This window comes from Sinohyriopsis cumingii, chromosome 15 (genome assembly GCF_028554795.1).
Source record: "Sinohyriopsis cumingii isolate HCF-2022 chromosome 15, ASM2855479v2, whole genome shotgun sequence".
Lineage (NCBI taxonomy): Eukaryota > Metazoa > Mollusca > Bivalvia > Unionida > Unionidae > Sinohyriopsis > Sinohyriopsis cumingii.
This window is the reverse complement of record NC_142975.1, coordinates 95,174,345-95,185,196: the sequence shown is the minus strand read 5'-3', so window position 1 is coordinate 95,185,196 and position 10,852 is coordinate 95,174,345.

Here is a 10,852-nt window from a genome sequence, read left to right as displayed (position 1 = left end):
TGTCTAGTTCTCGTATACCCCACCCTCCACTCTCTCATATAACTATCAATATGTATGATGCATTAAGTAATGACGTAACGTTTCTGAAAAAGGTAAGAACGCGTTAATTTGGATTTCCTCCCTTTGTGTATGTGTGGATATAGCAAGCTGATTAAAGCCTATATCGCGTTTTCTGAAAGTGCCTTCTAGTTTGTTGTAGCAGGAAATCTTCAAAGCTACTGCTGACGATATATTAATTTAATTTCCCTTAAGTCTCACGGTGAATTTTCACCATATATGCAATTACCTTTGTATGATCATCTGGAAAATGGACGTATTTTTTCTCCTTTAATTATTGTCTCTTTCCATTCTTTATATTATATTATTAATTTTAATTTACGTTATATACTCAGAAATAAAGATAGCAAAAGATAGTCTTAATTATGTTAAATATTTTTATATTGAATTATTTTTGAATTTAGTTTGGTTGCAGAGATATATACTATTGACGATGATCCTTAACTCATTTTAGTTTCATTCACTATGGCCAAGATCTGATTGATTTGGCAATTTTATTGTCTCATGTTGTCATTAGTCAAACATGTTTGTTTGTTCATTATCCTATTGTTAACTTTCGAATGGTTTCGATTAAATGCCTTCTGTATTTGAAGGCAGATCAAGATTACATATACAAGGGTGATAGTTCCGGATGAAAATTTGTGTAGTGTGATATCTGAATTTATCTATAGTGTTATATCTCAATTTACTTTCTGGAAGAGAAAATTGCATTTTTGTGCGAGCAATATATAACGCACGATTCACTTCGAGTTCTAAATGGCCTACTCAGAATGTTACAATACAAAATGGAAGACCCAAAACTTTTCGTAGATGAAATGATAATGCATTAGCAAAAATAGGCTCAAGTCTTGTAATACTTAATAAACAATATATAAATTAGGAGAGTTGCCATCTTTAGTCAACACGGCATGAATTATATCCGATAAGCTGATTAATTGAACTGCTGAATGTTATAAGACTTGACTTATTGATTTATAGTAACAGCAGTTATGGTGATGGTGACATTACTATGCTTAATATGCACAAGTGCTATTATCGTTTTAAAAAACAAAGCAACGGTTGAAAGGAGAAGAATTATTAGAAGGAGCAACATTTGACATTGTCGTAATACTACCTCATACCTCATTATCGAGCAATCTGTAAACGGCGATAGCTCAACTCATAAAATTGTTGGAGTCATAATCCAATGGAGTTGTGTTTAGTATTGATTAGCCTGCTTAAGTACTTGAAGTGGTTTTACTATATATAAGTGCTATTATCATCGTAAAATAAGAAACAACGGCTGAAAGGAGAAGAATTGTTAGAAAGAGCAACATTTGGTATTGTCGTAATACTAGCTCATACCTCAACGGAGATAGCTCAACTCATAACAATGATGGACTCATAATCCAAGGGAGTTGGGCTTAGTATTGATTAGCTCTGCTTAAGTACTTGAATTGGTCCTTAAAACTGGTACTTATCTTTTGTGTCCTATATATGATATATAGTAATGTGCTGACAATGTCGTTAATTTCATGGTGAACATTATTATGATGTCACCAGTGCTTTAGATTAATTTAAAATTGTTTATTATTATTATTATTATTATTATCCACATAATTTATCGTACTCTTATTCATTTCCTTTTCCACATTATCATCATTAGGTTTCCTGTAGAAAATAGAAAATGTCAAGATTGTCCTCATATATCTGCGACTATTTGTACAAACAACAGACAAAGCTTAGTGACACTGCATTTTATTAAATTGTTGTTCAAAACGAGGAGACAAATAAATAGTAACAGTGACCTTGAAATGGATCGACGACTTACTGATAAATTCTTTAGGCATTACCAATATTACGATCGAATTTTCGTTGATTTTTCATTAAATCCTATTTGTAACGTTATCACCAATTTTGTTATGTTGTAATTTTAATAAAAACAGTATTTGTAATGCTTGAGCGTTGCAATATTTTCAGATGCGCAAATATATTCTAGTGATTCCTCCTATGTTCTGCGCTAGTAAGTTAAGAAATTGCACAGTACAGATGCTGCATCAAAAAAGTCGCTCAGGATACCAAATAATTCACCGCTTATGGTTGTGTTATGTGGAATCATCATAATAAGAATCGTCATTGCAGCCAGGGGTAAACTGTGGACAGCACAATGCCTCTATTTTCTTCTCAATATCTGTATAACACCAAAAACTGTGACTTATCTGATAAGAATCTCTGTGTAGACCGCAAGGATGTTCCGGATGACACTGTCCTCCATTTTCTGTCTCGTAACTAGGTTCGCTACAATATTCCCACGTCGATCCAGATTTACAATTCAGGTACGTTTGTCCATTAAAGGTGCACTCTTCACTGCAGCAATATTCCCAGTTATTCGCGTCATCTGTATAACACCACCTGAATGATTCACCGTGAAATCCGCACTCATGGTCAGCCCGACATTTGGTGTTGCCAGCGGTATACAAGTCGCGAAACGGCTTTTCTGTTTGAATCCCGTGGAAAAGAACAACAAACACCATGCTGAGTAGATGTAATATGAAGTTCATGATGCTATACATACATAGAATAGAAGACAAAAAATAATCAGACATTAATTGCTTTCTAAACTAATTTTTAATTTTGGTAAAAGAAGGATGTGTTGATGAGTGGGATGCGAATGTCATATTTGTACCTGCCTGTTTAAAAGTTCAATTCCAAAGTTTATACGTGTAATAATAAACATTTTTGTCACACCCGATGCATTATTTGCATCCTAAATATTTGCTTGCCCGTGAAAACAGTAACTTGCTCGAGCAACGGAATATTTCAATGACCACATTAATGTATGTATGTATGTATGTATGTATGTATGTATGTGTGTATGTTCGTGCCAGGATTATTATAAATCTGTGAAAGTTTAGTTTTTGAATTTCGAGGTATAACACCTACCAAACTGTTGGCCAACTTGCCCATTATTTGAGGTAAATAGGTCTATTGACATACGTCATTGCACTACAACATTGGCTAGAAAAAACACTAGATAAAGAAATTTCATTGCTGAATATACTTTGTCAAAGTTATCAATTATGCATGCTTTAAAATCTACAACTATATAACTGAGTTTAGAAAATTCCTAATTTAAAACTATTAAATATTTCTAGCTAATTCGTTCCTTGATGCATAGTCAAACATTTACCCACAACTCATTTATCTGCCACTTATAGTCTAGTATGCTTGCAAATAATTAGCCTAAGCACACATTTAATCCATTAGGCATCATGGAACTTACCTACCGCACTTATTGAACATTAGTCTGGATAGTAATTAGCCTAAGCACACATATAGTCTATTAGGCATTATACAACTTATCTACCGTTATACGAAACTTCTAATTACTTCCTAAAGTGATTTTTTCTTCTTTATCTCAGCTTACACCGATTATGTTAGTGTCTTCAGATAAATGTTTTATAACTATTCACTAGTTATTACTCCAAATCAATGGGTGCTTACAAAGCTTTGTTTGCAATCCTACTTTATGCGACGGGCTTTTTCGCATTGGATTACTTGAAGTTGACTTGCTGGAAAGTGGTTTGTGAGGAAGAGTGTCTGCTGCAGCTATGATTAAAAGGAGGCACTTACCTAAAGGCTGACTATTTACCCTGGCTTGAGTTGAACGCTTGAGAACAATGCCACCAGCTCTTTTCCAAATCACCGTTTATACTTTCTTTCAGTGACTTTGGCTATATATGGTCCAATAATGACGTCACTACTGTGAAAGAGCTTAGGTTCGTGTAACCTAGGTCAGGTGAGTAACTCTGTAAGCCAGTTAATCGCTGATTATAAATCCCAGCTTGTTGTTCGACACTACGTAACCTCCCTGAAATAAGGTTAAGCTCTGCCTACCCATTTGCATGTCTAGCTCTTGTAAATCCACCCTTCTCTCGCACAAATTCGTAAAATATTGTCACATCTAGGTGGTCGTCGTATTACTTTTCATCAGATGTTCTGTGCCTGGTTTGGGATGCACGAGTGGCCATATGCGGGCGCATTTACGAATCAGCGACATCTCAGTTCTTTCCATGTTGGTTCGCGTCTCGGCATCTTTAAATATAAATGGAAACTGTTAGAGTGTAGACACGCAAATGGAGTGGAGAGGTATTTTTCTGTTGGTAATTATGAAGGACTTCCACACTATATCGAAACTTGGGTATTTTCTGTGTGTGAATAATGTTCTGACATTTGCCACTAATCTTGTTATGGATTTATTGATATTAAGTTCATGTTATCATTTTTAGGATAAAATATATTAAAAAATACATTAATTTCGCAAACATTAGAATTTGCCAGAAATTAATTTTCAAGATTATAAAAAATAGCTTTTTTCCTTTCGTCACATGTCTGACAGGGAGCAGAAATGCCATTAGGTTGCCAAATGGGAGTTGTGAAATATATTTTGCCCAAATCCAACTTTTAAACAAATTCGCGTTTTGTAATATAATTTTTTAATTATTCTTTAGCGTCTGTTAACGCGTGGAGAATACGTATTCCTTTGTAAATCTGCATATAATACAAAATTTTTAAGGAGAGCAATTGTTTACGCAATTTCTCAAGTCCACGATATTTTCTGGTATGCTGAATAATTTTCTTTCCTGTTTAGTGTGTCACATCTCATGAATATAATGCCCGTGTATTAGAAACCCACCCAAAGAGTTACGGCCTATTTTATCAATATAGGATATGTAGGTTTCAGTGTAAATAGATTCTAAATTTATAAACCTGCACGATGGCTTTCAAAGGGTGACGTATACAATGTGAGCGTAATCATCGCATTATAGCAACAGTTCTTAGAATACGAGATATACAACAATCAACACATTCATCTTAAATTCATTTATGAAAAGGTACTTACCACCCAGGATATTGGGGAGGATCTGCAATTTTGTTCTGTGCACATATATTTCATTTTCACTTATAGTAATTTAATTAAAAGAATAGAATCAGATTTATTATCATATATATATATATATATATATATATATATATATATATATATATATATATATATATATATATATATATATATATATATATATATATGTATGTATATATACATCTAACTGTATTTTTACGCAACAGTCTGTGTATAGTTATCGTTGAATATACATTTGCAGTCAACATATCCCTCTAGACAGCATGTCAACCAAATATTACAACCCGTTCTGGTTGTCAGGTTTGACTGGGAAATCAACATGGATTCAATCCTCTTTGGTATAATGAAGCTTATTATCATCTACTGTCGAACTTTATCACTAATTATACTGTCAGGACTACTTTCTTATAACTCATTTAAATGTCAGCATTATTACAAGATTGGGTCCTTCATGATTTATGCTTCATGCACGCTACTGTAACTGCATTGAATTCATCAGCGTTGTTGTTGTGTTTGTGGTGTGCCTATTTGTGCGCTTGTAAAATGTACCATGGGAAACAGATGCAAATATATCATGCCTCAATAGCATCACTCTTTACTTCATTAATGAAATAATATGGCAATTCAACATAGTCGTGTTGTCAACGTCTAAGTGTATGTTGTCATTGAATACTTATTGGTCATAACATTGTAATATCGTTGCTGCGTATTATAGGAAATAATGCTATCATCGGTTAAACTTACAATATATTTGTGTTCTCAACTTTGCTGAATTTCTCAAGTCCATTAAATGTTTTCTCTATTGCAGAGTGACTGTGTTTTTTGTTTTCTGACCCTCTCTGATGAATATCCTGACCGAGCACTGACATGAATTTCAATGTAGCCGTGCAAAATTTATTATATTGTAGACGTAGTCAACATTGTTAGTAATCCTTCTTGATCAACAAGCTCAAAGTGTCTGCTGCAGGCTAACCAAGTTAATCCCAACTATTGGCCTAAGCTTACGAAATACATTCACTATAAAGTACTGACCCTTTGGCTTTTGGGTTTTAGGGGCGGAGGTGGCTGTGATTTTGTTTTGATTTGAACTTTTCTTTAACTTTTTTGAATATATGTATTGTTATCATTAATACTGGTAGTCTTCCTTTATTATTATCATTATTATTATTATTATTATTATTATTATTATTATTATTAATGAAATTTTTATGATATAGGAAAATGTGAACTAACCCTAAGTTACAGCTGTGAAGGATACCGTACCCCTGTATCTGTATAATACTTTGTGTCTTAATAAGTAAGATTCATGAATATAGCATGCTCATTTGTGTAGAACACCTCGAGATATATACGATAAAGACTATACAATAATTCAACAACATTTATAAATATGAAGATGATTTGCTGGATTGGGTATTATAAACTCGCTCTGAAAACAAATTGTGTAATTAGTTACATACTAATATTGATAGTTGCTACAAACAAGTTGTACATTTTCTGAGAACAATCCTATTATTGGAATAATTTACCTAATGGCATTATCTGTTTAAAAAAGAACTTTTCAGGTAATGTATAAATTTAGTAGGTTACAAAACCAGTTAAGTAATGCCTTTTTGTTTTTTCTATTTAGAATAATAAATAAATAAATACTTGTTGAAGCTTCCTTTATGTTTCCCAAAACTGACTGATCCATTTTCCTTGAGAAGCTGTATTATGTTGTTTATTTCCTTGTTTGAATAGTCATGTCTATATATTTTAACTGTGAATATAAACTGATTCTTAATAACTGCCTTTACTGGAAATTGTAGTACTTCAATAGCAGACAATAATTACAATTTGTTAGGCGTGTCACATCACACACACAATTATGGTCTCTGGTCGTATTCTCCTGCCAAAAGCCAAGTAAATAATGATTCGATACACTTTAAGAAAACAAACAAAACATTCGCCTAATTTGACATTACATAACCGATGTCAACTTTAATTCCACTTTGCTTTGTTGGCGACCTTCCAGTTATAATAATCGACGTCACAGTTCTATCACGTAATGTACGCATGAAAACGATTTTTTTAAATAAATAGAAACAGCATCAAACAGAGACAGAAGGATTTAGTTGAAGTTATTTACAAATATTTTATTTGTAAGGCTGGATCTGAATGTACTTACATGTCTTATCGTATACGTCAAGAAAAAATGGCTTTGCAATGATTATACATCTATAAAGGGAATTAGTGGAGATAGTCTTTAATTGTTATAATTTTGTATTTTTTATTAGATGTGGACTGACACGTTTCCCTTAGAAATAATAAGATAGTTCATGATTAATGTGCAACGTTGTTTACAAAGCTATATTTTGTTTATTGCATCATCGGTGAAAATGTTTTCTGACAAAAATTATAGAGCATTCAGCAAACTTTATTGATGTTTTCATAATTATCTCAGTCCTACCTTTTGTGTTTGTGAATTTGGCGGACTGTTCCCGCCTCTAACTATTGATTTACTCTGCAACGATACACAAGGATAAATAGTAAAAATGAGAAGAATGACAACAATCATGATAATAACAATAACAAAAAGTTTTTATTTTATTATTATTGTTTATAACTTTATCGTACATATTTAGTTGCAAATCTTTGGAAGTGAATTACAAGAATAAAGTAGATTTAATAATAATAATAACTGTTTAGCTTGTCGTTGAAGATAAAATAAAACAAACTAACCTTTTCAAATTTGGCTTTAAACATCTGACACTCCTCCTAAAGTTCCGATGATCTTCACTGACAATAAAAAAGTATTCCCCTTGTTAGGGCACAAGCTACTTCATACTTTAGTTTTTCATTATGTTACAGTAATGATATGGACTCAAGGGCCAGTACTGGTAGAAAGAATGCCAGTTCGCATATAACAGCTTGTAGAATTAACATAATTATATCTGTATTTGTTTTCCAAAGGTAAGTGTACGTTATTCAACACACCCTTTGAAATAAGCTTTCTTCTGTAAGATTTACTGTGACAGTTATTTCAAAGAGAACACCTGTGTAATTATCAATAATGCTTGTAGTGTTTATATATGGATGTGCAAACATCACTTAAATAAAGATCGATTTCCTATCACCATTTAAAACCTAAATTCCTGCATCGAGTAATTTAAATAGTGGTTAGTTGGACTTGAAGTTTCTGCAGTTTTTAAAATATCTGTTTGTCATGGGAAACGCCTTCCAGAAGAGTTCAAACTTGTGTGATACAACGTTTAAAACAAATTAAGATTAAAAATTGTATGAATGTGTGTATGCTTTCTTTCCTAAAGATAGTTAGGAATTAAATGTATGTGTATCTAATTAGACTAATAATCATAACTTTGGTGAGCACATATTTACCGGTGTAGGTATTGGCTAGTACAATCAAAGAAATTCGTTTCTTACAAAACATTATAGTGTTAATTACAATGACAAATCATATTATATCTGAAATATTTTAGAAATTCCAGAATTAAATCAACATCCGTTTCACTATCGCTACAACTCTATTCAGAACTTTGTAATTCCAGTGATTAAATATTTGAATAAATAATTCCGCTCAAACCAAAAACTGAATACAATAATACAAATGATTTCCACTTCAGCTCTGATGCAGTAGTAAACAATGGTCAATTTAGCATGATTATAAAATCCTCTGCTTGGCTTTGGACACAATTAGCATTTTCTGAGAGTAATATGACAACTTAGTGGAAACTTTGGTTCTAGACGTTTTTAAGCTCGGAATCAAGAGTATTAATATGTTTGTCATTAATAATGACCTGAATATTTAATCCACCATTATACAGAAATTTGTAACTACGTATTTTGTTTCTTTACAAAATAGACGTTACCAGTCAGGTACAACATGAACTTGATTTTTGACAAGGTTAATTAAAAATTACCATTTAACACATAATAAAACGATGGAGAAAAAATTAACAAATATAAATGAAATATTAATAACACTGCACAAAATCAGCAGCTGGAAAACCATTGTTTATACCATGTTAACATTCTCAATCATTGTTATATGGATTTGGTCTAATACAGCATGTTTGTGTCATGCACCGAGGCGACCACAGTTAAAACAGGCCAAGAATAAAATACATAACATTCATTGCCAAGGGTATGTAGAAATTATAATAATATTGATGGTGTGATGTGATCCTTTAATATCAGCTTCTGATGAAAATTCAAATCTTAATGGGATCAATAATTCGATCCGTTGAAGTAACGAATTTAAGCTTTCTGTTCACTGCACGTTTTTCAATGTATTGTTTCCCAAAGCATTACGCACTTTAAATAACTTTTTAATTGTGTCATTCCTCAATGACTAAATTCAGAGAGATCAGAAGGTTTAGAATTTGTATGTACGTTTATATTCTTTACATTGCAATGTCTGTCTCATGTTTTGTTTAATGGTTTTCTAAAACTCCAGTCATCAATGATATCACTTTCCTTGACTTTCATCCTGATTCGAGATAATTCCCTGTGATTAATATATTCTATTTAAAACCCAATAGAGGTTTTAAAGGGCTATTAAATCTGGCCTAATTGACGTGTATTCAAAGTTGTATTCATATATACTTCTTAAGGCTGTGGTCTGTAAATTCTAATGAAATATGGTAGATACATGAATAATTCAAACGAGAGGTTCTGGCGTCTCGCATTGCACCGAAAACATAAATATAAATATTTTCAGGAGCTCAAGGGTTAGTCAAGCCGTGCTGCTTTGATGATACAAATTTAATTAATTTCAACACTGACATTACAATAAGTAAATGTAGGTCTCTTATTCTCGATTGTTGTTATTTTATTTGTGAACAGTAGTGTGTTTTGTCGTGAATCTCTAGATTACGATAATATTGATTGTACCTTTTGAACTTTTGACTTTTATGTACATATTTTTATTACAAAACAAGCTCAGGAAGATATAACATGTTATACACGATCTTGAGCCTAATGAAAACGTTCAAAACAAAAAAAGATCGTTATTGATAATTTAACAGTAATGTTATATAAAGGAAACAAAGAATGCATTTTATGTAGATTGTATAATAAATATTTTGTGCTTACCTCTAGTGCCATTTGTATTTGATGTTATTTCCGTTTGCGTTGCTACCCGTTTAAGATTTGGCAATGTTAGTCATTTAATTCATTTTCTGAAAGTGCCTTTCTATTTCGTTGTAGCAGGTGAATACTTTTATAAACGAGTAAACCTGACCTCATAAACAAGGAGAAAGATCTCCCTGCTCATGTGCATGTCTAGTTCTCGTATACCCCACCCTCCACTCTCTCATATAACTATCAATATGTATGATGCATTAAGTAATGACGTAACGTTTCTGAAAAAGGTAAGAACGCGTTAATTTGGATTTCCTCCCTTTGTGTATGTGTGGATATAGCAAGCTGATTAAAGCCTATATCGCGTTTTCTGAAAGTGCCTTTCTAGTTTGTTGTAGCAGGAAATCTTCAAAGCTACTGCTGACGATATATTAATTTAATTTCCCTTAAGTCTCACGGTGAATTTTCACCATATATGCAATTACCTTTGTATGATCATCTGGAAAATGGACGTATTTTTTCTCCTTTAATTATTGTCTCTTTCCATTCTTTATATTATATTATTAATTTTAATTTACGTTATATACTCAGAAATAAAGATAGCAAAAGATAGTCTTAATTATGTTAAATATTTTTATATTGAATTATTTTTGAATTTAGTTTGGTTGCAGAGATATATACTATTGACGATGATCCTTAACTCATTTTAGTTTCATTCACTATGGCCAAGATCTGATTGATTTGGCAATTTTATTGTCTCATGTTGTCATTAGTCAAACATGTTTGTTTGTTCATTATCCTATTGTTAAC